Consider the following 19,957-nt stretch of genomic DNA (forward strand, 5'->3'; position numbering starts at 1 on the left):
CTGCCCAAAGAGTCCAAATTTCCCCACCCAAAACAGCTGACAGGAAGGTTCCACCGAGACTTGAACTCGGATTACTGGATTCAGAGTCCAGAGTGCTGACCATTACACCATGGAACCCACGGATGAAGACAAAAACGAGCCAACTCAGCATGTCTGCGTGAGGGGCGAGATCTCCAAGACAAATGAGAGTGTTGTACTGCTGACAGAAGAAGCTCTACTTATTATTTGTGTCTCCGGGCATAAAGAAATTGAGGAAAGGGGGATTAAAAACCCTGCCCCGTGTGAGGGTCGAACTCACGGCCTTCAGATTATGAGACTGACGCGCTGCCTACTGCGCCAACGAGGCACAAAGGCTTCTCTGTGTACATATTTCCAGCTTAGGAGTTCAAGTTGCAGTGTAGGAGTTCAAGTTGCCACGAAGTAAAGAGCAGCACGGGGTACGGCGATTTATAAACGGATAACCCAAAGGGCTTCTTCAGGGACTTTACACAGCGCCCCTCTGCCTTGACAAGTAAACCCCCTATTGATCTTTCAGTGACTATTACATCTACCATCAATGTCCAAATTGATGTTTTGGCTTGTTTTCTGTTGCCTTTTGTCCTCAATGAATTATTACAATGAAAGGTTTTAGGATTGCCCTTTTCTGTGCTTGGTCGGCCTAAATGTCTGAATGAAGTGGTGCAATGGCAAGTGGACAGGTTCTTTGATATTTGATATGACTATTCTCCATGGCAAGTCTTGTACTTTTCACGGAGCAAAGCAGACTTGCAGGTAAGAATTCTGCCCAAAGAGTCCAAATTTCCCCACCCAAAACAGCTGACAGGAAGGTTCCACCGAGACTTGAACTCGGATTACTGGATTCAGAGTCCAGAGTGCTGACCATTACACCATGGAACCCACGGATGAAGACAAAAACGAGCCAACTCACCAGGTCTGCGTGAGGGGCGAGATCTCCAAGACAAATGAGAGTGTTTTACTGCTGACAGAAGAAGCTCTACTTATTATTTGTGTCTCCGGGCATAAAGAAATTGAGGAAAGGGGGATTAAAAACCCTGCCCGTGTGAGGGTCGAACTCACGGCCTTCAGATTATGAGACTGACGCGCTGCCTACTGCGCCAACGAGGCACAAAGGCTTCTCTGTGTACATATTTCCAGCGTAGGATTTCAAGTTGCAGTGTAGGAGTTGAAGCTGCCACGAAGTAAAGAGCAGCACGGGGTACGGCGATTTATAAACGGATAACCCAAAGGGCTTCTTCAGGGACTTTACACAGCGCCCCTCTGCCTTGACAAGTAAACCCCCTATTGATCTTTCAGTGACTATTACATCTACCACCAATGTCCAAATTGATGTTTTGGCTTGTTTTCTGTTGCCTTTTGTCCTCAATGTATTATTACAATGAAAGGTTTTAGGGTTGCCCTTTTCTGTGCTTGGTCGTCCTAAAGGACTGAATGAAGTGGTGCAATGGCAAGTGGACAGGTTCTTTGATATTTGATATGACTATTCTCCATGGCAAGTCTTGTACTTTTCACGGAGCAAAGCAGACTTGCAGGTAAGAATTCTGCCCAAAGAGTCCAAATTTCCCCACCCAAAACAGCTGACAGGAAGGTTCCACCGAGACTTGAACTCGGATTACTGGATTCAGAGTCCAGAGTGCTGACCATTACACCATGGAACCCACGGATGAAGACAAAAACGAGCCAACTCAGCATGTCTGCGTGAGGGGCGAGATCTCCAAGACAAATGAGAGTGTTGTACTGCTGACAGAAGAAGCTCTACTTATTATTTGTGTCTCCGGGCATAAAGAAATTGAGGAAAGGGGGATTAAAAACCCTGCCCCGTGTGAGGGTCGAACTCACGGCCTTCAGATTATGAGACTGACGCTCTGCCTACTGCGCCAACGAGGCACAAAGGCTTCTCTGTATACATATTTCCAGCGTAGGATTTCAAGTTGCAGTGTAGGAGTTGAAGCTGCCACGAAGTAAAGAGCAGCACGGGGTACGGCGATTTATAAACGGATAACCCAAAGGGCTTCTTCAGGGACTTTACACAGCGCCCCTCTGCCTTGACAAGTAAACCCCCTATTGATCTTTCAGTGACTATTACATCTACCACCAATGTCCAAATTGATGTTTTGGCTTGTTTTCTGTTGCCTTTTGTCCTCAATGTATTATTACAATGAAAGGTTTTAGGATTGCCCTTTTCTGTGCTTGGTCGTCCTAAAGGACTGAATGAAGTGGTGCAATGGCAAGTGGACAGGTTCTTTGATATTTGATATGACTATTCTCCATGGCAAGTCTTGTACTTTTCACGGAGCAAAGCAGACTTGCAGGTAAGAATTCTGCCCAAAGAGTCCAAATTTCCCCACCCAAAACAGCTGACAGGAAGGTTCCACCGAGACTTGAACTCGGATTACTGGATTCAGAGTCCAGAGTGCTGACCATTACACCATGGAACCCACGGATGAAGACAAAAACGAGCCAACTCAGCATGTCTGCGTGAGGGGCGAGATCTCCAAGACAAATGAGAGTGTTGTACTGCTGACAGAAGAAGCTCTACTTATTATTTGTGTCTCCGGGCATAAAGAAATTGAGGAAAGGGGGATTAAAAACCCTGCCCCGTGTGAGGGTCGAACTCACGGCCTTCAGATTATGAGACTGACGCGCTGCCTACTGCGCCAACGAGGCACAAAGGCTTCTCTGTGTACATATTTCCAGCGTAGGATTTCAAGTTGCAGTGTAGGAGTTGAAGCTGCCACGAAGTAAAGAGCAGCACGGGGTACGGCGATTTATAAACGGATAACCCAAAGGGCTTCTTCAGGGACTTTACACAGCGCCCCTCTGCCTTGACAAGTAAACCCCCTATTGATCTTTCAGTGACTATTACATCTACCACCAATGTCCAAATTGATGTTTTGGCTTGTTTTCTGTTGCCTTTTGTCCTCAATGTATTATTACAATGAAAGGTTTTAGGATTGCCCTTTTCTGTGCTTGGTCGTCCTAAAGGACTGAATGAAGTGGTGCAATGGCAAGTGGACAGGTTCTTTGATATTTGATATGACTATTCTCCATGGCAAGTCTTGTACTTTTCACGGAGCAAAGCAGACTTGCAGGTAAGAATTCTGCCCAAAGAGTCCAAATTTCCCCACCCAAAACAGCTGACAGGAAGGTTCCACCGAGACTTGAACTCGGATTACTGGATTCAGAGTCCAGAGTGCTGACCATTACACCATGGAACCCACGGATGAAGACAAAAACGAGCCAACTCAGCATGTCTGCGTGAGGGGCGAGATCTCCAAGACAAATGAGAGTGTTGTACTGCTGACAGAAGAAGCTCTACTTATTATTTGTGTCTCCGGGCATAAAGAAATTGAGGAAAGGGGGATTAAAAACCCTGCCCCGTGTGAGGGTCGAACTCACGGCCTTCAGATTATGAGACTGACGCGCTGCCTACTGCGCCAACGAGGCACAAAGGCTTCTCTGTGTACATATTTCCAGCTTAGGAGTTCAAGTTGCAGTGTAGGAGTTCAAGTTGCCACGAAGTAAAGAGCAGCACGGGGTACGGCGATTTATAAACGGATAACCCAAAGGGCTTCTTCAGGGACTTTACACAGCGCTCCTCTGCCTTGACAAGTAAACCCCCTATTGATCTTTCAGTGACTATTACATCTACCACCAATGTCCAAATTGATGTTTTGGCTTGTTTTCTGTTGCCTTTTGTCCTCAATGTATTATTACAATGAAAGGTTTTAGGATTGCCCTTTTCTGTGCTTGGTCGTCCTAAAGGACTGAATGAAGTGGTGCAATGGCAAGTGGACAGGTTCTTTGATATTTGATATGACTATTCTCCATGGCAAGTCTTGTACTTTTCACGGAGCAAAGCAGACTTGCAGGTAAGAATTCTGCCCAAAGAGTCCAAATTTCCCCACCCAAAACAGCTGACAGGAAGGTTCCACCGAGACTTGAACTCGGATTACTGGATTCAGAGTCCAGAGTGCTGACCATTACACCATGGAACCCACGGATGAAGACAAAAACGAGCCAACTCAGCATGTCTGCGTGAGGGGCGAGATCTCCAAGACAAATGAGAGTGTTGTACTGCTGACAGAAGAAGCTCTACTTATTATTTGTGTCTCCGGGCATAAAGAAATTGAGGAAAGGGGGATTAAAAACCCTGCCCCGTGTGAGGGTCGAACTCACGGCCTTCAGATTATGAGACTGACGCGCTGCCTACTGCGCCAACGAGGCACAAAGGCTTCTCTGTGTACATATTTCCAGCGTAGGGTTTCAAGTTGCAGTGTAGGAGTTGAAGCTGCCACGAAGTAAAGAGCAGCACGGGGTACGGCGATTTATAAACGGATAACCCAAAGGGCTTCTTCAGGGACTTTACACAGCGCCCCTCTGCCTTGACAAGTAAACCCCCTATTGATCTTTCAGTGACTATTACATCTACCACCAATGTCCAAATTGATGTTTTGGCTTGTTTTCTGTTGCCTTTTGTCCTCAATGTATTATTACAATGAAAGGTTTTAGGATTGCCCTTTTCTGTGCTTGGTCGTCCTAAAGGACTGAATGAAGTGGTGCAATGGCAAGTGGACAGGTTCTTTGATATTTGATATGACTATTCTCCATGGCAAGTCTTGTACTTTTCACGGAGCAAAGCAGACTTGCAGGTAAGAATTCTGCCCAAAGAGTCCAAATTTCCCCACCTAAAACAGCTGACAGGAAGGTTCCACCGAGACTTGAACTCGGATTACTGGATTCAGAGTCCAGAGTGCTGACCATTACACCATGGAACCCACGGATGAAGACAAAAACGAGCCAACTCAGCATGCCTGCGTGAGAGGCGAGATCTCCAAGACAAATGAGAGTGTTGTACTGCTGACAGAAGAAGCTCTACTTATTATTTGTGTCTCCGGGCATAAAGAAATTGAGGAAAGGGGGATTAAAAACCCTGCCCCGTGTGAGGGTCGAACTCACGGCCTTCAGATTATGAGACTGACGCGCTGCCTACTGCGCCAACGAGGCACAAAGGCTTCTCTGTGTACATATTTCCAGCGTAGGATTTCAAGTTGCAGTGTAGGAGTTGAAGCTGCCACGAAGTAAAGAGCAGCACGGGGTACGGCGATTTATAAACGGATAACCCAAAGGGCTTCTTCAGGGACTTTACACAGCGCCCCTCTGCCTTGACAAGTAAACCCCCTATTGATCTTTCAGTGACTATTACATCTACCACCAATGTCCAAATTGATGTTTTGGCTTGTTTTCTGTTGCCTTTTGTCCTCAATGTATTATTACAATGAAAGGTTTTAGGATTGCCCTTTTCTGTGCTTGGTCGTCCTAAAGGACTGAATGAAGTGGTGCAATGGCAAGTGGACAGGTTCTTTGATATTTGATATGACTATTCTCCATGGCAAGTCTTGTACTTTTCACGGAGCAAAGCAGACTTGCAGGTAAGAATTCTGCCCAAAGAGTCCAAATTTCCCCACCCAAAACAGCTGACAGGAAGGTTCCACCGAGACTTGAACTCGGATTACTGGATTCAGAGTCCAGAGTGCTGACCATTACACCATGGAACCCACGGATGAAGACAAAAACGAGCCAACTCAGCATGTCTGCGTGAGGGGCGAGATCTCCAAGACAAATGAGAGTGTTGTACTGCTGACAGAAGAAGCTCTACTTATTATTTGTGTCTCCGGGCATAAAGAAATTGAGGAAAGGGGGATTAAAAACCCTGCCCCGTGTGAGGGTCGAACTCACGGCCTTCAGATTATGAGACTGACGCGCTGCCTACTGCGCCAACAAGGCACAAAGGCTTCTCTGTGTACATATTTCCAGCTTAGGAGTTCAAGTTGCAGTGTAGGAGTTCAAGTTGCCACGAAGTAAAGAGCAGCACGGGGTACGGCGATTTATAAACGGATAACCCAAAGGGCTTCTTCAGGGACTTTACACAGCGCCCCTCTGCCTTGACAAGTAAACCCCCTATTGATCTTTCAGTGACTATTACATCTACCACCAATGTCCAAATTGATGTTTTGGCTTGTTTTCTGTTGCCTTTTGTCCTCAATGTATTATTACAATGAAAGGTTTTAGGATTGACCTTTTCTGTGCTTGGTCGTCCTAAAGGACTGAATGAAGTGGTGCAATGGCAAGTGGACAGGTTCTTTGATATTTGATATGACTATTCTCCATGGCAAGTCTTGTACTTTTCACGGAGCAAAGCAGACTTGCAGGTAAGAATTCTGCCCAAAGAGTCCAAATTTCCCCACCAAAAACAGCTGACAGGAAGGTTCCACCGAGACTTGAACTCGGATTACTGGATTCAGAGTCCAGAGTGCTGACCATTACACCATGGAACCCACAGACGGAGACAGAAACGAGCCAACTCACCAGGTCTGCGTGAGGGGCGAGATCTCCAAGACAAATGAGAGTGTTTTACTGCTGACAGAAGAAGCTCTACTTATTATTTGTGTCTCCGGGCATAAAGAAATTGAGGAAAGGGGGATTAAAAACCCTGCCCCGTGTGAGGGTCGAACTCACGGCCTTCAGATTATGAGACTGACGCGCTGCCTACTGCGCCAACGAGGCACAAAGGCTTCTCTGTGTACATATTTCCAGCGTAGGATTTCAAGTTGCAGTGTAGGAGTTGAAGCTGCCACGAAGTAAAGAGCAGCACGGGGTACGGCGATTTATAAACGGATAACCCAAAGGGCTTCTTCAGGGACTTTACACAGCGCCCCTCTGCCTTGACAAGTAAACCCCCTATTGATCTTTCAGTGACTATTACATCTACCACCAATGTCCAAATTGATGTTTTGGCTTGTTTTCTGTTGCCTTTTGTCCTCAATGTATTATTACAATGAAAGGTTTTAGGATTGCCCTTTTCTGTGCTTGGTCGTCCTAAAGGACTGAATGAAGTGGTGCAATGGCAAGTGGACAGGTTCTTTGATATTTGATATGACTATTCTCCATGGCAAGTCTTGTACTTTTCACGGAGCAAAGCAGACTTGCAGGTAAGAATTCTGCCCAAAGAGTCCAAATTTCCCCACCCAAAACAGCTGACAGGAAGGTTCCACCGAGACTTGAACTCGGATTACTGGATTCAGAGTCCAGAGTGCTGACCATTACACCATGGAACCCACGGATGAAGACAAAAACGAGCCAACTCAGCATGTCTGCGTGAGGGGCGAGATCTCCAAGACAAATGAGAGTGTTGTACTGCTGACAGAAGAAGCTCTACTTATTATTTGTGTCTCCGGGCATAAAGAAATTGAGGAAAGGGGGATTAAAAACCCTGCCCCGTGTGAGGGTCGAACTCACGGCCTTCAGATTATGAGACTGACGCGCTGCCTACTGCGCCAACGAGGCACAAAGGCTTCTCTGTGTACATATTTCCAGCGTAGGATTTCAAGTTGCAGTGTAGGAGTTGAAGCTGCCACGAAGTAAAGAGCAGCACGGGGTACGGCGATTTATAAACGGATAACCCAAAGGGCTTCTTCAGGGACTTTACACAGCGCCCCTCTGCCTTGACAAGTAAACCCCCTATTGATCTTTCAGTGACTATTACATCTACCACCAATGTCCAAATTGATGTTTTGGCTTGTTTTCTGTTGCCTTTTGTCCTCAATGTATTATTACAATGAAAGGTTTTAGGATTGCCCTTTTCTGTGCTTGGTCGTCCTAAAGGACTGAATGAAGTGGTGCAATGGCAAGTGGACAGGTTCTTTGATATTTGATATGACTATTCTCCATGGCAAGTCTTGTACTTTTCACGGAGCAAAGCAGACTTGCAGGTAAGAATTCTGCCCAAAGAGTCCAAATTTCCCCACCCAAAACAGCTGACAGGAAGGTTCCACCGAGACTTGAACTCGGATTACTGGATTCAGAGTCCAGAGTGCTGACCATTACACCATGGAACCCACGGATGAAGACAAAAACGAGCCAACTCAGCATGTCTGCGTGAGGGGCGAGATCTCCAAGACAAATGAGAGTGTTGTACTGCTGACAGAAGAAGCTCTACTTATTATTTGTGTCTCCGGGCATAAAGAAATTGAGGAAAGGGGGATTAAAAACCCTGCCCCGTGTGAGGGTCGAACTCACGGCCTTCAGATTATGAGACTGACGCGCTGCCTACTGCGCCAACGAGGCACAAAGGCTTCTCTGTGTACATATTTCCAGCTTAGGAGTTCAAGTTGCAGTGTAGGAGTTCAAGTTGCCACGAAGTAAAGAGCAGCACGGGGTACGGCGATTTATAAACGGATAACCCAAAGGGCTTCTTCAGGGACTTTACACAGCGCTCCTCTGCCTTGACAAGTAAACCCCCTATTGATCTTTCAGTGACTATTACATCTACCACCAATGTCCAAATTGATGTTTTGGCTTGTTTTCTGTTGCCTTTTGTCCTCAATGTATTATTACAATGAAAGGTTTTAGGATTGCCCTTTTCTGTGCTTGGTCGTCCTAAAGGACTGAATGAAGTGGTGCAATGGCAAGTGGACAGGTTCTTTGATATTTGATATGACTATTCTCCATGGCAAGTCTTGTACTTTTCACGGAGCAAAGCAGACTTGCAGGTAAGAATTCTGCCCAAAGAGTCCAAATTTCCCCACCCAAAACAGCTGACAGGAAGGTTCCACCGAGACTTGAACTCGGATTACTGGATTCAGAGTCCAGAGTGCTGACCATTACACCATGGAACCCACGGATGAAGACAAAAACGAGCCAACTCAGCATGTCTGCGTGAGGGGCGAGATCTCCAAGACAAATGAGAGTGTTGTACTGCTGACAGAAGAAGCTCTACTTATTATTTGTGTCTCCGGGCATAAAGAAATTGAGGAAAGGGGGATTAAAAACCCTGCCCCGTGTGAGGGTCGAACTCACGGCCTTCAGATTATGAGACTGACGCGCTGCCTACTGCGCCAACGAGGCACAAAGGCTTCTCTGTGTACATATTTCCAGCGTAGGGTTTCAAGTTGCAGTGTAGGAGTTGAAGCTGCCACGAAGTAAAGAGCAGCACGGGGTACGGCGATTTATAAACGGATAACCCAAAGGGCTTCTTCAGGGACTTTACACAGCGCCCCTCTGCCTTGACAAGTAAACCCCCTATTGATCTTTCAGTGACTATTACATCTACCACCAATGTCCAAATTGATGTTTTGGCTTGTTTTCTGTTGCCTTTTGTCCTCAATGTATTATTACAATGAAAGGTTTTAGGATTGCCCTTTTCTGTGCTTGGTCGTCCTAAAGGACTGAATGAAGTGGTGCAATGGCAAGTGGACAGGTTCTTTGATATTTGATATGACTATTCTCCATGGCAAGTCTTGTACTTTTCACGGAGCAAAGCAGACTTGCAGGTAAGAATTCTGCCCAAAGAGTCCAAATTTCCCCACCTAAAACAGCTGACAGGAAGGTTCCACCGAGACTTGAACTCGGATTACTGGATTCAGAGTCCAGAGTGCTGACCATTACACCATGGAACCCACGGATGAAGACAAAAACGAGCCAACTCAGCATGTCTGCGTGAGGGGCGAGATCTCCAAGACAAATGAGAGTGTTTTACTGCTGACAGAAGAAGCTCTACTTATTATTTGTGTCTCCGGGCATAAAGAAATTGAGGAAAGGGGGATTAAAAACCCTGCCCCGTGTGAGGGTCGAACTCACGGCCTTCAGATTATGAGACTGACGCGCTGCCTACTGCGCCAACGAGGCACAAAGGCTTCTCTGTGTACATATTTCCAGCGTAGGGTTTCAAGTTGCAGTGTAGGAGTTGAAGCTGCCACGAAGTAAAGAGCAGCACGGGGTACGGCGATTTATAAACGGATAACCCAAAGGGCTTCTTCAGGGACTTTACACAGCGCCCCTCTGCCTTGACAAGTAAACCCCCTATTGATCTTTCAGTGACTATTACATCTACCACCAATGTCCAAATTGATGTTTTGGCTTGTTTTCTGTTGCCTTTTGTCCTCAATGTATTATTACAATGAAAGGTTTTAGGATTGCCCTTTTCTGTGCTTGGTCGTCCTAAAGGACTGAATGAAGTGGTGCAATGGCAAGTGGACAGGTTCTTTGATATTTGATATGACTATTCTCCATGGCAAGTCTTGTACTTTTCACGGAGCAAAGCAGACTTGCAGGTAAGAATTCTGCCCAAAGAGTCCAAATTTCCCCACCTAAAACAGCTGACAGGAAGGTTCCACCGAGACTTGAACTCGGATTACTGGATTCAGAGTCCAGAGTGCTGACCATTACACCATGGAACCCACGGATGAAGACAAAAACGAGCCAACTCAGCATGCCTGCGTGAGAGGCGAGATCTCCAAGACAAATGAGAGTGTTGTACTGCTGACAGAAGAAGCTCTACTTATTATTTGTGTCTCCGGGCATAAAGAAATTGAGGAAAGGGGGATTAAAAACCCTGCCCCGTGTGAGGGTCGAACTCACGGCCTTCAGATTATGAGACTGACGCGCTGCCTACTGCGCCAACGAGGCACAAAGGCTTCTCTGTGTACATATTTCCAGCGTAGGATTTCAAGTTGCAGTGTAGGAGTTGAAGCTGCCACGAAGTAAAGAGCAGCACGGGGTACGGCGATTTATAAACGGATAACCCAAAGGGCTTCTTCAGGGACTTTACACAGCGCCCCTCTGCCTTGACAAGTAAACCCCCTATTGATCTTTCAGTGACTATTACATCTACCACCAATGTCCAAATTGATGTTTTGGCTTGTTTTCTGTTGCCTTTTGTCCTCAATGTATTATTACAATGAAAGGTTTTAGGATTGCCCTTTTCTGTGCTTGGTCGTCCTAAAGGACTGAATGAAGTGGTGCAATGGCAAGTGGACAGGTTCTTTGATATTTGATATGACTATTCTCCATGGCAAGTCTTGTACTTTTCACGGAGCAAAGCAGACTTGCAGGTAAGAATTCTGCCCAAAGAGTCCAAATTTCCCCACCCAAAACAGCTGACAGGAAGGTTCCACCGAGACTTGAACTCGGATTACTGGATTCAGAGTCCAGAGTGCTGACCATTACACCATGGAACCCACGGATGAAGACAAAAACGAGCCAACTCAGCATGTCTGCGTGAGGGGCGAGATCTCCAAGACAAATGAGAGTGTTGTACTGCTGACAGAAGAAGCTCTACTTATTATTTGTGTCTCCGGGCATAAAGAAATTGAGGAAAGGGGGATTAAAAACCCTGCCCCGTGTGAGGGTCGAACTCACGGCCTTCAGATTATGAGACTGACGCGCTGCCTACTGCGCCAACAAGGCACAAAGGCTTCTCTGTGTACATATTTCCAGCTTAGGAGTTCAAGTTGCAGTGTAGGAGTTCAAGTTGCCACGAAGTAAAGAGCAGCACGGGGTACGGCGATTTATAAACGGATAACCCAAAGGGCTTCTTCAGGGACTTTACACAGCGCCCCTCTGCCTTGACAAGTAAACCCCCTATTGATCTTTCAGTGACTATTACATCTACCACCAATGTCCAAATTGATGTTTTGGCTTGTTTTCTGTTGCCTTTTGTCCTCAATGTATTATTACAATGAAAGGTTTTAGGATTGACCTTTTCTGTGCTTGGTCGTCCTAAAGGACTGAATGAAGTGGTGCAATGGCAAGTGGACAGGTTCTTTGATATTTGATATGACTATTCTCCATGGCAAGTCTTGTACTTTTCACGGAGCAAAGCAGACTTGCAGGTAAGAATTCTGCCCAAAGAGTCCAAATTTCCCCACCAAAAACAGCTGACAGGAAGGTTCCACCGAGACTTGAACTCGGATTACTGGATTCAGAGTCCAGAGTGCTGACCATTACACCATGGAACCCACAGACGGAGACAGAAACGAGCCAACTCACCAGGTCTGCGTGAGGGGCGAGATCTCCAAGACAAATGAGAGTGTTTTACTGCTGACAGAAGAAGCTCTACTTATTATTTGTGTCTCCGGGCATAAAGAAATTGAGGAAAGGGGGATTAAAAACCCTGCCCCGTGTGAGGGTCGAACTCACAGCCTTCAGATTATGAGACTGACGCGCTGCCTACTGCGCCAACGAGGCACAAAGGCTTCTCTGTGTACATATTTCCAGCTTAGGAGTTCAAGTTGCAGTGTAGGAGTTCAAGTTGCCACGAAGTAAAGAGCAGCACGGGGTACGGCGATTTATAAACGGATAACCCAAAGGGCTTCTTCAGGGACTTTACACAGCGCCCCTCTGCCTTGACAAGTAAACCCCCTATTGATCTTTCAGTGACTATTACATCTACCATCAATGTCCAAATTGATGTTTTGCCTTGTTTTCTGTTGCCTTTTGTCCTCAATGAATTATTACAATGAAAGGTTTTAGGATTGCCCTTTTCTGTGCTTGGTCGGCCTAAATGTCTGAATGAAGTGGTGCAATGGCAAGTGGACAGGTTCTTTGATATTTGATATGACTCTTCTCCATGGCAAGTCTTGTACTTTTCACGGAGCAAAGCAGACTTGCAGGTAAGAATTCTGCCCAAAGAGTCCAAATTTCCCCACCCAAAACAGCTGACAGGAAGGTTCCACCGAGACTTGAACTCGGATTACTGGATTCAGAGTCCAGAGTGCTGACCATTACACCATGGAACCCACGGATGAAGACAAAAACGAGCCAACTCAGCATGTCTGCGTGAGGGGCGAGATCTCCAAGACAAATGAGAGTGTTGTACTGCTGACAGAAGAAGCTCTACTTATTATTTGTGTCTCCGGGCATAAAGAAATTGAGGAAAGGGGGATTAAAAACCCTGCCCCGTGTGAGGGTCGAACTCACGGCCTTCAGATTATGAGACTGACGCGCTGCCTACTGCGCCAACGAGGCACAAAGGCTTCTCTGTGTACATATTTCCAGCGTAGGGTTTCAAGTTGCAGTGTAGGAGTTGAAGCTGCCACGAAGTAAAGAGCAGCACGGGGTACGGCGATTTATAAACGGATAACCCAAAGGGCTTCTTCAGGGACTTTACACAGCGCCCCTCTGCCTTGACAAGTAAACCCCCTATTGATCTTTCAGTGACTATTACATCTACCACCAATGTCCAAATTGATGTTTTGGCTTGTTTTCTGTTGCCTTTTGTCCTCAATGTATTATTACAATGAAAGGTTTTAGGATTGCCCTTTTCTGTGCTTGGTCGTCCTAAAGGACTGAATGAAGTGGTGCAATGGCAAGTGGACAGGTTCTTTGATATTTGATATGACTATTCTCCATGGCAAGTCTTGTACTTTTCACGGAGCAAAGCAGACTTGCAGGTAAGAATTCTGCCCAAAGAGTCCAAATTTCCCCACCCAAAACAGCTGACAGGAAGGTTCCACCGAGACTTGAACTCGGATTACTGGATTCAGAGTCCAGAGTGCTGACCATTACACCATGGAACCCACGGATGAAGACAAAAACGAGCCAACTCAGCATGTCTGCGTGAGGGGCGAGATCTCCAAGACAAATGAGAGTGTTGTACTGCTGACAGAAGAAGCTCTACTTATTATTTGTGTCTCCGGGCATAAAGAAATTGAGGAAAGGGGGATTAAAAACCCTGCCCCGTGTGAGGGTCGAACTCACGGCCTTCAGATTATGAGACTGACGCGCTGCCTACTGCGCCAACGAGGCACAAAGGCTTCTCTGTGTACATATTTCCAGCGTAGGATTTCAAGTTGCAGTGTAGGAGTTGAAGCTGCCACGAAGTAAAGAGCAGCACGGGGTACGGCGATTTATAAACGGATAACCCAAAGGGCTTCTTCAGGGACTTTACACAGCGCCCCTCTGCCTTGACAAGTAAACCCCCTATTGATCTTTCAGTGACTATTACATCTACCACCAATGTCCAAATTGATGTTTTGGCTTGTTTTCTGTTGCCTTTTGTCCTCAATGTATTATTACAATGAAAGGTTTTAGGATTGCCCTTTTCTGTGCTTGGTCGTCCTAAAGGACTGAATGAAGTGGTGCAATGGCAAGTGGACAGGTTCTTTGATATTTGATATGACTATTCTCCATGGCAAGTCTTGTACTTTTCACGGAGCAAAGCAGACTTGCAGGTAAGAATTCTGCCCAAAGAGTCCAAATTTCCCCACCCAAAACAGCTGACAGGAAGGTTCCACCGAGACTTGAACTCGGATTACTGGATTCAGAGTCCAGAGTGCTGACCATTACACCATGGAACCCACGGATGAAGACAAAAACGAGCCAACTCACCAGGTCTGCGTGAGGGGCGAGATCTCCAAGACAAATGAGAGTGTTTTACTGCTGACAGAAGAAGCTCTACTTATTATTTGTGTCTCCGGGCATAAAGAAATTGAGGAAAGGGGGATTAAAAACCCTGCCCCGTGTGAGGGTCGAACTCACGGCCTTCAGATTATGAGACTGACGCGCTGCCTACTGCGCCAACGAGGCACAAAGGCTTCTCTGTGTACATATTTCCAGCGTAGGATTTCAAGTTGCAGTGTAGGAGTTGAAGCTGCCACGAAGTAAAGAGCAGCACGGGGTACGGCGATTTATAAACGGATAACCCAAAGGGCTTCTTCAGGGACTTTACACAGCGCCCCTCTGCCTTGACAAGTAAACCCCCTATTGATCTTTCAGTGACTATTACATCTACCACCAATGTCCAAATTGATGTTTTGGCTTGTTTTCTGTTGCCTTTTGTCCTCAATGTATTATTACAATGAAAGGTTTTAGGATTGCCCTTTTCTGTGCTTGGTCGTCCTAAAGGACTGAATGAAGTGGTGCAATGGCAAGTGGACAGGTTCTTTGATATTTGATATGACTATTCTCCATGGCAAGTCTTGTACTTTTCACGGAGCAAAGCAGACTTGCAGGTAAGAATTCTGCCCAAAGAGTCCAAATTTCCCCACCCAAAACAGCTGACAGGAAGGTTCCACCGAGACTTGAACTCGGATTACTGGATTCAGAGTCCAGAGTGCTGACCATTACACCATGGAACCCACGGATGAAGACAAAAACGAGCCAACTCAGCATGTCTGCGTGAGGGGCGAGATCTCCAAGACAAATGAGAGTGTTGTACTGCTGACAGAAGAAGCTCTACTTATTATTTGTGTCTCCGGGCATAAAGAAATTGAGGAAAGGGGGATTAAAAACCCTGCCCCGTGTGAGGGTCGAACTCACGGCCTTCAGATTATGAGACTGACGCGCTGCCTACTGCGCCAACGAGGCACAAAGGCTTCTCTGTGTACATATTTCCAGCTTAGGAGTTCAAGTTGCAGTGTAGGAGTTCAAGTTGCCACGAAGTAAAGAGCAGCACGGGGTACGGCGATTTATAAACGGATAACCCAAAGGGCTTCTTCAGGGACTTTACACAGCGCCCCTCTGCCTTGACAAGTAAACCCCCTATTGATCTTTCAGTGACTATTACATCTACCATCAATGTCCAAATTGATGTTTTGGCTTGTTTTCTGTTGCCTTTTGTCCTCAATGAATTATTACAATGAAAGGTTTTAGGATTGCCCTTTTCTGTGCTTGGTCGGCCTAAATGTCTGAATGAAGTGGTGCAATGGCAAGTGGACAGGTTCTTTGATATTTGATATGACTATTCTCCATGGCAAGTCTTGTACTTTTCACGGAGCAAAGCAGACTTGCAGGTAAGAATTCTGCCCAAAGAGTCCAAATTTCCCCACCCAAAACAGCTGACAGGAAGGTTCCACCGAGACTTGAACTCGGATTACTGGATTCAGAGTCCAGAGTGCTGACCATTACACCATGGAACCCACGGATGAAGACAAAAACGAGCCAACTCACCAGGTCTGCGTGAGGGGCGAGATCTCCAAGACAAATGAGAGTGTTTTACTGCTGACAGAAGAAGCTCTACTTATTATTTGTGTCTCCGGGCATAAAGAAATTGAGGAAAGGGGGATTAAAAACCCTGCCCGTGTGAGGGTCGAACTCACGGCCTTCAGATTATGAGACTGACGCGCTGCCTACTGCGCCAACGAGGCACAAAGGCTTCTCTGTGTACATATTTCCAGCGTAGGATTTCAAGTTGCAGTGTAGGAGTTGAAGCTGCCACGAAGTAAAGAGCAGCACGGGGTACGGCGATTTATAAACGGATAACCCAAAGGGCTTCTTCAGGGACTTTACACAGCGCCCCTCTGCCTTGACAAGTAAACCCCCTATTGATCTTTCAGTGACTATTACATCTACCACCAATGTCCAAATTGATGTTTTGGCTTGTTTTCTGTTGCCTTTTGTCCTCAATGTATTATTACAATGAAAGGTTTTAGGATTGCCCTTTTCTGTGCTTGGTCGTCCTAAAGGACTGAATGAAGTGGTGCAATGGCAAGTGGACAGGTTCTTTGATATTTGATATGACTATTCTCCATGGCAAGTCTTGTACTTTTCACGGAGCAAAGCAGACTTGCAGGTAAGAATTCTGCCCAAAGAGTCCAAATTTCCCCACCCAAAACAGCTGACAGGAAGGTTCCACCGAGACTTGAACTCGGATTACTGGATTCAGAGTCCAGAGTGCTGACCATTACACCATGGAACCCACGGATGAAGACAAAAACGAGCCAACTCAGCATGTCTGCGTGAGGGGCGAGATCTCCAAGACAAATGAGAGTGTTGTACTGCTGACAGAAGAAGCTCTACTTATTATTTGTGTCTCCGGGCATAAAGAAATTGAGGAAAGGGGGATTAAAAACCCTGCCCCGTGTGAGGGTCGAACTCACGGCCTTCAGATTATGAGACTGACGCGCTGCCTACTGCGCCAACGAGGCACAAAGGCTTCTCTGTGTACATATTTCCAGCGTAGGGTTTCAAGTTGCAGTGTAGGAGTTGAAGCTGCCACGAAGTAAAGAGCAGCACGGGGTACGGCGATTTATAAACGGATAACCCAAAGGGCTTCTTCAGGGACTTTACACAGCGCCCCTCTGCCTTGACAAGTAAACCCCCTATTGATCTTTCAGTGACTATTACATCTACCACCAATGTCCAAATTGATGTTTTGGCTTGTTTTCTGTTGCCTTTTGTCCTCAATGTATTATTACAATGAAAGGTTTTAGGATTGCCCTTTTCTGTGCTTGGTCGTCCTAAAGGACTGAATGAAGTGGTGCAATGGCAAGTGGACAGGTTCTTTGATATTTGATATGACTATTCTCCATGGCAAGTCTTGTACTTTTCACGGAGCAAAGCAGACTTGCAGGTAAGAATTCTGCCCAAAGAGTCCAAATTTCCCCACCCAAAACAGCTGACAGGAAGGTTCCACCGAGACTTGAACTCGGATTACTGGATTCAGAGTCCAGAGTGCTGACCATTACACCATGGAACCCACGGATGAAGACAAAAACGAGCCAACTCAGCATGTCTGCGTGAGGGGCGAGATCTCCAAGACAAATGAGAGTGTTGTACTGCTGACAGAAGAAGCTCTACTTATTATTTGTGTCTCCGGGCATAAAGAAATTGAGGAAAGGGGGATTAAAAACCCTGCCCCGTGTGAGGGTCGAACTCACGGCCTTCAGATTATGAGACTGACGCGCTGCCTACTGCGCCAACGAGGCACAAAGGCTTCTCTGTGTACATATTTCCAGCTTAGGAGTTCAAGTTGCAGTGTAGGAGTTCAAGTTGCCACGAAGTAAAGAGCAGCACGGGGTACGGCGATTTATAAACGGATAACCCAAAGGGCTTCTTCAGGGACTTTACACAGCGCCCCTCTGCCTTGACAAGTAAACCCCCTATTGATCTTTCAGTGACTATTACATCTACCATCAATGTCCAAATTGATGTTTTGGCTTGTTTTCTGTTGCCTTTTGTCCTCAATGAATTATTACAATGAAAGGTTTTAGGATTGCCCTTTTCTGTGCTTGGTCGGCCTAAATGTCTGAATGAAGTGGTGCAATGGCAAGTGGACAGGTTCTTTGATATTTGATATGACTATTCTCCATGGCAAGTCTTGTACTTTTCACGGAGCAAAGCAGACTTGCAGGTAAGAATTCTGCCCAAAGAGTCCAAATTTCCCCACCCAAAACAGCTGACAGGAAGGTTCCACCGAGACTTGAACTCGGATTACTGGATTCAGAGTCCAGAGTGCTGACCATTACACCATGGAACCCACGGATGAAGACAAAAACGAGCCAACTCACCAGGTCTGCGTGAGGGGCGAGATCTCCAAGACAAATGAGAGTGTTTTACTGCTGACAGAAGAAGCTCTACTTATTATTTGTGTCTCCGGGCATAAAGAAATTGAGGAAAGGGGGATTAAAAACCCTGCCCGTGTGAGGGTCGAACTCACGGCCTTCAGATTATGAGACTGACGCGCTGCCTACTGCGCCAACGAGGCACAAAGGCTTCTCTGTGTACATATTTCCAGCGTAGGATTTCAAGTTGCAGTGTAGGAGTTGAAGCTGCCACGAAGTAAAGAGCAGCACGGGGTACGGCGATTTATAAACGGATAACCCAAAGGGCTTCTTCAGGGACTTTACACAGCGCCCCTCTGCCTTGACAAGTAAACCCCCTATTGATCTTTCAGTGACTATTACATCTACCACCAATGTCCAAATTGATGTTTTGGCTTGTTTTCTGTTGCCTTTTGTCCTCAATGTATTATTACAATGAAAGGTTTTAGGATTGCCCTTTTCTGTGCTTGGTCGTCCTAAAGGACTGAATGAAGTGGTGCAATGGCAAGTGGACAGGTTCTTTGATATTTGATATGACTATTCTCCATGGCAAGTCTTGTACTTTTCACGGAGCAAAGCAGACTTGCAGGTAAGAATTCTGCCCAAAGAGTCCAAATTTCCCCACCCAAAACAGCTGACAGGAAGGTTCCACCGAGACTTGAACTCGGATTACTGGATTCAGAGTCCAGAGTGCTGACCATTACACCATGGAACCCACGGATGAAGACAAAAACGAGCCAACTCAGCATGTCTGCGTGAGGGGCGAGATCTCCAAGACAAATGAGAGTGTTGTACTGCTGACAGAAGAAGCTCTACTTATTATTTGTGTCTCCGGGCATAAAGAAATTGAGGAAAGGGGGATTAAAAACCCTGCCCCGTGTGAGGGTCGAACTCACGGCCTTCAGATTATGAGACTGACGCGCTGCCTACTGCGCCAACGAGGCACAAAGGCTTCTCTGTGTACATATTTCCAGCTTAGGAGTTCAAGTTGCAGTGTAGGAGTTCAAGTTGCCACGAAGTAAAGAGCAGCACGGGGTACGGCGATTTATAAACGGATAACCCAAAGGGCTTCTTCAGGGACTTTACACAGCGCCCCTCTGCCTTGACAAGTAAACCCCCTATTGATCTTTCAGTGACTATTACATCTACCATCAATGTCCAAATTGATGTTTTGGCTTGTTTTCTGTTGCCTTTTGTCCTCAATGAATTATTACAATGAAAGGTTTTAGGATTGCCCTTTTCTGTGCTTGGTCGGCCTAAATGTCTGAATGAAGTGGTGCAATGGCAAGTGGACAGGTTCTTTGATATTTGATATGACTATTCTCCATGGCAAGTCTTGTACTTTTCACGGAGCAAAGCAGACTTGCAGGTAAGAATTCTGCCCAAAGAGTCCAAATTTCCCCACCCAAAACAGCTGACAGGAAGGTTCCACCGAGACTTGAACTCGGATTACTGGATTCAGAGTCCAGAGTGCTGACCATTACACCATGGAACCCACGGATGAAGACAAAAACGAGCCAACTCAGCATGCCTGCGTGAGGGGCGAGATCTCCAAGACAAATGAGAGTGTTGTACTGCTGACAGAAGAAGCTCTACTTATTATTTGTGTCTCCGGGCATAAAGAAATTGAGGAAAGGGGGATTAAAAACCCTGCCCCGTGTGAGGGTCGAACTCACGGCCTTCAGATTATGAGACTGACGCGCTGCCTACTGCGCCAACGAGGCACAAAGGCTTCTCTGTGTACATATTTCCAGCGTAGGGTTTCAAGTTGCAGTGTAGGAGTTGAAGCTGCCACGAAGTAAAGAGCAGCACGGGGTACGGCGATTTATAAACGGATA

The 19,957-nt window shown here is 46.3% G+C and overlaps 52 non-coding genes across 52 annotated transcripts; all 52 read right to left on the reverse strand.

Annotated features, from left to right (window-relative positions):
• Positions 1–45: 45 nt before the first annotated feature.
• On the reverse strand, positions 46–117 carry trnaq-cug (transfer RNA glutamine (anticodon CUG)). The gene has a single exon. It is a non-coding gene; the product is annotated as a tRNA-Gln (tRNA).
• A 156-nt stretch (positions 118–273) lies between these two features.
• trnam-cau (transfer RNA methionine (anticodon CAU)) lies at positions 274–346 on the reverse strand. Its single transcript has one exon. It is a non-coding gene; the product is annotated as a tRNA-Met (tRNA).
• A 479-nt stretch (positions 347–825) lies between these two features.
• trnaq-cug (transfer RNA glutamine (anticodon CUG)) lies at positions 826–897 on the reverse strand. The gene has a single exon. It is a non-coding gene; the product is annotated as a tRNA-Gln (tRNA).
• Positions 898–1,052: 155 nt separating this feature from the next.
• Positions 1,053–1,126, reverse strand: trnam-cau (transfer RNA methionine (anticodon CAU)). Its single transcript has one exon. It is a non-coding gene; the product is annotated as a tRNA-Met (tRNA).
• A 478-nt stretch (positions 1,127–1,604) lies between these two features.
• Positions 1,605–1,676, reverse strand: trnaq-cug (transfer RNA glutamine (anticodon CUG)). Its single transcript has one exon. It is a non-coding gene; the product is annotated as a tRNA-Gln (tRNA).
• Positions 1,677–1,832: 156 nt separating this feature from the next.
• trnam-cau (transfer RNA methionine (anticodon CAU)) lies at positions 1,833–1,905 on the reverse strand. The gene has a single exon. It is a non-coding gene; the product is annotated as a tRNA-Met (tRNA).
• Positions 1,906–2,384: 479 nt separating this feature from the next.
• On the reverse strand, positions 2,385–2,456 carry trnaq-cug (transfer RNA glutamine (anticodon CUG)). The gene has a single exon. It is a non-coding gene; the product is annotated as a tRNA-Gln (tRNA).
• A 156-nt stretch (positions 2,457–2,612) lies between these two features.
• trnam-cau (transfer RNA methionine (anticodon CAU)) lies at positions 2,613–2,685 on the reverse strand. The gene has a single exon. It is a non-coding gene; the product is annotated as a tRNA-Met (tRNA).
• A 479-nt stretch (positions 2,686–3,164) lies between these two features.
• Positions 3,165–3,236, reverse strand: trnaq-cug (transfer RNA glutamine (anticodon CUG)). The gene has a single exon. It is a non-coding gene; the product is annotated as a tRNA-Gln (tRNA).
• A 156-nt stretch (positions 3,237–3,392) lies between these two features.
• On the reverse strand, positions 3,393–3,465 carry trnam-cau (transfer RNA methionine (anticodon CAU)). Its single transcript has one exon. It is a non-coding gene; the product is annotated as a tRNA-Met (tRNA).
• Positions 3,466–3,944: 479 nt separating this feature from the next.
• Positions 3,945–4,016, reverse strand: trnaq-cug (transfer RNA glutamine (anticodon CUG)). Its single transcript has one exon. It is a non-coding gene; the product is annotated as a tRNA-Gln (tRNA).
• A 156-nt stretch (positions 4,017–4,172) lies between these two features.
• On the reverse strand, positions 4,173–4,245 carry trnam-cau (transfer RNA methionine (anticodon CAU)). The gene has a single exon. It is a non-coding gene; the product is annotated as a tRNA-Met (tRNA).
• Positions 4,246–4,724: 479 nt separating this feature from the next.
• On the reverse strand, positions 4,725–4,796 carry trnaq-cug (transfer RNA glutamine (anticodon CUG)). The gene has a single exon. It is a non-coding gene; the product is annotated as a tRNA-Gln (tRNA).
• Positions 4,797–4,952: 156 nt separating this feature from the next.
• trnam-cau (transfer RNA methionine (anticodon CAU)) lies at positions 4,953–5,025 on the reverse strand. Its single transcript has one exon. It is a non-coding gene; the product is annotated as a tRNA-Met (tRNA).
• A 479-nt stretch (positions 5,026–5,504) lies between these two features.
• Positions 5,505–5,576, reverse strand: trnaq-cug (transfer RNA glutamine (anticodon CUG)). Its single transcript has one exon. It is a non-coding gene; the product is annotated as a tRNA-Gln (tRNA).
• Positions 5,577–5,732: 156 nt separating this feature from the next.
• trnam-cau (transfer RNA methionine (anticodon CAU)) lies at positions 5,733–5,805 on the reverse strand. The gene has a single exon. It is a non-coding gene; the product is annotated as a tRNA-Met (tRNA).
• A 479-nt stretch (positions 5,806–6,284) lies between these two features.
• On the reverse strand, positions 6,285–6,356 carry trnaq-cug (transfer RNA glutamine (anticodon CUG)). The gene has a single exon. It is a non-coding gene; the product is annotated as a tRNA-Gln (tRNA).
• Positions 6,357–6,512: 156 nt separating this feature from the next.
• Positions 6,513–6,585, reverse strand: trnam-cau (transfer RNA methionine (anticodon CAU)). Its single transcript has one exon. It is a non-coding gene; the product is annotated as a tRNA-Met (tRNA).
• A 479-nt stretch (positions 6,586–7,064) lies between these two features.
• On the reverse strand, positions 7,065–7,136 carry trnaq-cug (transfer RNA glutamine (anticodon CUG)). The gene has a single exon. It is a non-coding gene; the product is annotated as a tRNA-Gln (tRNA).
• Positions 7,137–7,292: 156 nt separating this feature from the next.
• trnam-cau (transfer RNA methionine (anticodon CAU)) lies at positions 7,293–7,365 on the reverse strand. Its single transcript has one exon. It is a non-coding gene; the product is annotated as a tRNA-Met (tRNA).
• Positions 7,366–7,844: 479 nt separating this feature from the next.
• Positions 7,845–7,916, reverse strand: trnaq-cug (transfer RNA glutamine (anticodon CUG)). The gene has a single exon. It is a non-coding gene; the product is annotated as a tRNA-Gln (tRNA).
• A 156-nt stretch (positions 7,917–8,072) lies between these two features.
• trnam-cau (transfer RNA methionine (anticodon CAU)) lies at positions 8,073–8,145 on the reverse strand. The gene has a single exon. It is a non-coding gene; the product is annotated as a tRNA-Met (tRNA).
• Positions 8,146–8,624: 479 nt separating this feature from the next.
• trnaq-cug (transfer RNA glutamine (anticodon CUG)) lies at positions 8,625–8,696 on the reverse strand. Its single transcript has one exon. It is a non-coding gene; the product is annotated as a tRNA-Gln (tRNA).
• Positions 8,697–8,852: 156 nt separating this feature from the next.
• On the reverse strand, positions 8,853–8,925 carry trnam-cau (transfer RNA methionine (anticodon CAU)). The gene has a single exon. It is a non-coding gene; the product is annotated as a tRNA-Met (tRNA).
• Positions 8,926–9,404: 479 nt separating this feature from the next.
• Positions 9,405–9,476, reverse strand: trnaq-cug (transfer RNA glutamine (anticodon CUG)). The gene has a single exon. It is a non-coding gene; the product is annotated as a tRNA-Gln (tRNA).
• Positions 9,477–9,632: 156 nt separating this feature from the next.
• Positions 9,633–9,705, reverse strand: trnam-cau (transfer RNA methionine (anticodon CAU)). Its single transcript has one exon. It is a non-coding gene; the product is annotated as a tRNA-Met (tRNA).
• A 479-nt stretch (positions 9,706–10,184) lies between these two features.
• On the reverse strand, positions 10,185–10,256 carry trnaq-cug (transfer RNA glutamine (anticodon CUG)). Its single transcript has one exon. It is a non-coding gene; the product is annotated as a tRNA-Gln (tRNA).
• A 156-nt stretch (positions 10,257–10,412) lies between these two features.
• Positions 10,413–10,485, reverse strand: trnam-cau (transfer RNA methionine (anticodon CAU)). Its single transcript has one exon. It is a non-coding gene; the product is annotated as a tRNA-Met (tRNA).
• A 479-nt stretch (positions 10,486–10,964) lies between these two features.
• Positions 10,965–11,036, reverse strand: trnaq-cug (transfer RNA glutamine (anticodon CUG)). The gene has a single exon. It is a non-coding gene; the product is annotated as a tRNA-Gln (tRNA).
• A 156-nt stretch (positions 11,037–11,192) lies between these two features.
• On the reverse strand, positions 11,193–11,265 carry trnam-cau (transfer RNA methionine (anticodon CAU)). Its single transcript has one exon. It is a non-coding gene; the product is annotated as a tRNA-Met (tRNA).
• Positions 11,266–11,744: 479 nt separating this feature from the next.
• trnaq-cug (transfer RNA glutamine (anticodon CUG)) lies at positions 11,745–11,816 on the reverse strand. Its single transcript has one exon. It is a non-coding gene; the product is annotated as a tRNA-Gln (tRNA).
• A 156-nt stretch (positions 11,817–11,972) lies between these two features.
• Positions 11,973–12,045, reverse strand: trnam-cau (transfer RNA methionine (anticodon CAU)). Its single transcript has one exon. It is a non-coding gene; the product is annotated as a tRNA-Met (tRNA).
• A 479-nt stretch (positions 12,046–12,524) lies between these two features.
• trnaq-cug (transfer RNA glutamine (anticodon CUG)) lies at positions 12,525–12,596 on the reverse strand. The gene has a single exon. It is a non-coding gene; the product is annotated as a tRNA-Gln (tRNA).
• Positions 12,597–12,752: 156 nt separating this feature from the next.
• On the reverse strand, positions 12,753–12,825 carry trnam-cau (transfer RNA methionine (anticodon CAU)). The gene has a single exon. It is a non-coding gene; the product is annotated as a tRNA-Met (tRNA).
• A 479-nt stretch (positions 12,826–13,304) lies between these two features.
• On the reverse strand, positions 13,305–13,376 carry trnaq-cug (transfer RNA glutamine (anticodon CUG)). Its single transcript has one exon. It is a non-coding gene; the product is annotated as a tRNA-Gln (tRNA).
• Positions 13,377–13,532: 156 nt separating this feature from the next.
• Positions 13,533–13,605, reverse strand: trnam-cau (transfer RNA methionine (anticodon CAU)). The gene has a single exon. It is a non-coding gene; the product is annotated as a tRNA-Met (tRNA).
• A 479-nt stretch (positions 13,606–14,084) lies between these two features.
• trnaq-cug (transfer RNA glutamine (anticodon CUG)) lies at positions 14,085–14,156 on the reverse strand. The gene has a single exon. It is a non-coding gene; the product is annotated as a tRNA-Gln (tRNA).
• Positions 14,157–14,312: 156 nt separating this feature from the next.
• On the reverse strand, positions 14,313–14,385 carry trnam-cau (transfer RNA methionine (anticodon CAU)). The gene has a single exon. It is a non-coding gene; the product is annotated as a tRNA-Met (tRNA).
• A 479-nt stretch (positions 14,386–14,864) lies between these two features.
• trnaq-cug (transfer RNA glutamine (anticodon CUG)) lies at positions 14,865–14,936 on the reverse strand. The gene has a single exon. It is a non-coding gene; the product is annotated as a tRNA-Gln (tRNA).
• Positions 14,937–15,092: 156 nt separating this feature from the next.
• On the reverse strand, positions 15,093–15,165 carry trnam-cau (transfer RNA methionine (anticodon CAU)). The gene has a single exon. It is a non-coding gene; the product is annotated as a tRNA-Met (tRNA).
• A 479-nt stretch (positions 15,166–15,644) lies between these two features.
• On the reverse strand, positions 15,645–15,716 carry trnaq-cug (transfer RNA glutamine (anticodon CUG)). Its single transcript has one exon. It is a non-coding gene; the product is annotated as a tRNA-Gln (tRNA).
• Positions 15,717–15,871: 155 nt separating this feature from the next.
• trnam-cau (transfer RNA methionine (anticodon CAU)) lies at positions 15,872–15,945 on the reverse strand. Its single transcript has one exon. It is a non-coding gene; the product is annotated as a tRNA-Met (tRNA).
• Positions 15,946–16,423: 478 nt separating this feature from the next.
• Positions 16,424–16,495, reverse strand: trnaq-cug (transfer RNA glutamine (anticodon CUG)). Its single transcript has one exon. It is a non-coding gene; the product is annotated as a tRNA-Gln (tRNA).
• A 156-nt stretch (positions 16,496–16,651) lies between these two features.
• Positions 16,652–16,724, reverse strand: trnam-cau (transfer RNA methionine (anticodon CAU)). Its single transcript has one exon. It is a non-coding gene; the product is annotated as a tRNA-Met (tRNA).
• A 479-nt stretch (positions 16,725–17,203) lies between these two features.
• On the reverse strand, positions 17,204–17,275 carry trnaq-cug (transfer RNA glutamine (anticodon CUG)). The gene has a single exon. It is a non-coding gene; the product is annotated as a tRNA-Gln (tRNA).
• A 156-nt stretch (positions 17,276–17,431) lies between these two features.
• trnam-cau (transfer RNA methionine (anticodon CAU)) lies at positions 17,432–17,504 on the reverse strand. The gene has a single exon. It is a non-coding gene; the product is annotated as a tRNA-Met (tRNA).
• Positions 17,505–17,983: 479 nt separating this feature from the next.
• On the reverse strand, positions 17,984–18,055 carry trnaq-cug (transfer RNA glutamine (anticodon CUG)). The gene has a single exon. It is a non-coding gene; the product is annotated as a tRNA-Gln (tRNA).
• Positions 18,056–18,210: 155 nt separating this feature from the next.
• Positions 18,211–18,284, reverse strand: trnam-cau (transfer RNA methionine (anticodon CAU)). The gene has a single exon. It is a non-coding gene; the product is annotated as a tRNA-Met (tRNA).
• Positions 18,285–18,762: 478 nt separating this feature from the next.
• trnaq-cug (transfer RNA glutamine (anticodon CUG)) lies at positions 18,763–18,834 on the reverse strand. Its single transcript has one exon. It is a non-coding gene; the product is annotated as a tRNA-Gln (tRNA).
• A 156-nt stretch (positions 18,835–18,990) lies between these two features.
• trnam-cau (transfer RNA methionine (anticodon CAU)) lies at positions 18,991–19,063 on the reverse strand. The gene has a single exon. It is a non-coding gene; the product is annotated as a tRNA-Met (tRNA).
• A 479-nt stretch (positions 19,064–19,542) lies between these two features.
• On the reverse strand, positions 19,543–19,614 carry trnaq-cug (transfer RNA glutamine (anticodon CUG)). Its single transcript has one exon. It is a non-coding gene; the product is annotated as a tRNA-Gln (tRNA).
• A 156-nt stretch (positions 19,615–19,770) lies between these two features.
• Positions 19,771–19,843, reverse strand: trnam-cau (transfer RNA methionine (anticodon CAU)). Its single transcript has one exon. It is a non-coding gene; the product is annotated as a tRNA-Met (tRNA).
• Between the last annotated feature and the right edge of the window lie 114 nt (positions 19,844–19,957).

Source organism: Gasterosteus aculeatus, chromosome 3 (genome assembly GCF_964276395.1).
Source record: "Gasterosteus aculeatus chromosome 3, fGasAcu3.hap1.1, whole genome shotgun sequence".
Taxonomy (NCBI): domain Eukaryota; kingdom Metazoa; phylum Chordata; class Actinopteri; order Perciformes; family Gasterosteidae; genus Gasterosteus; species Gasterosteus aculeatus.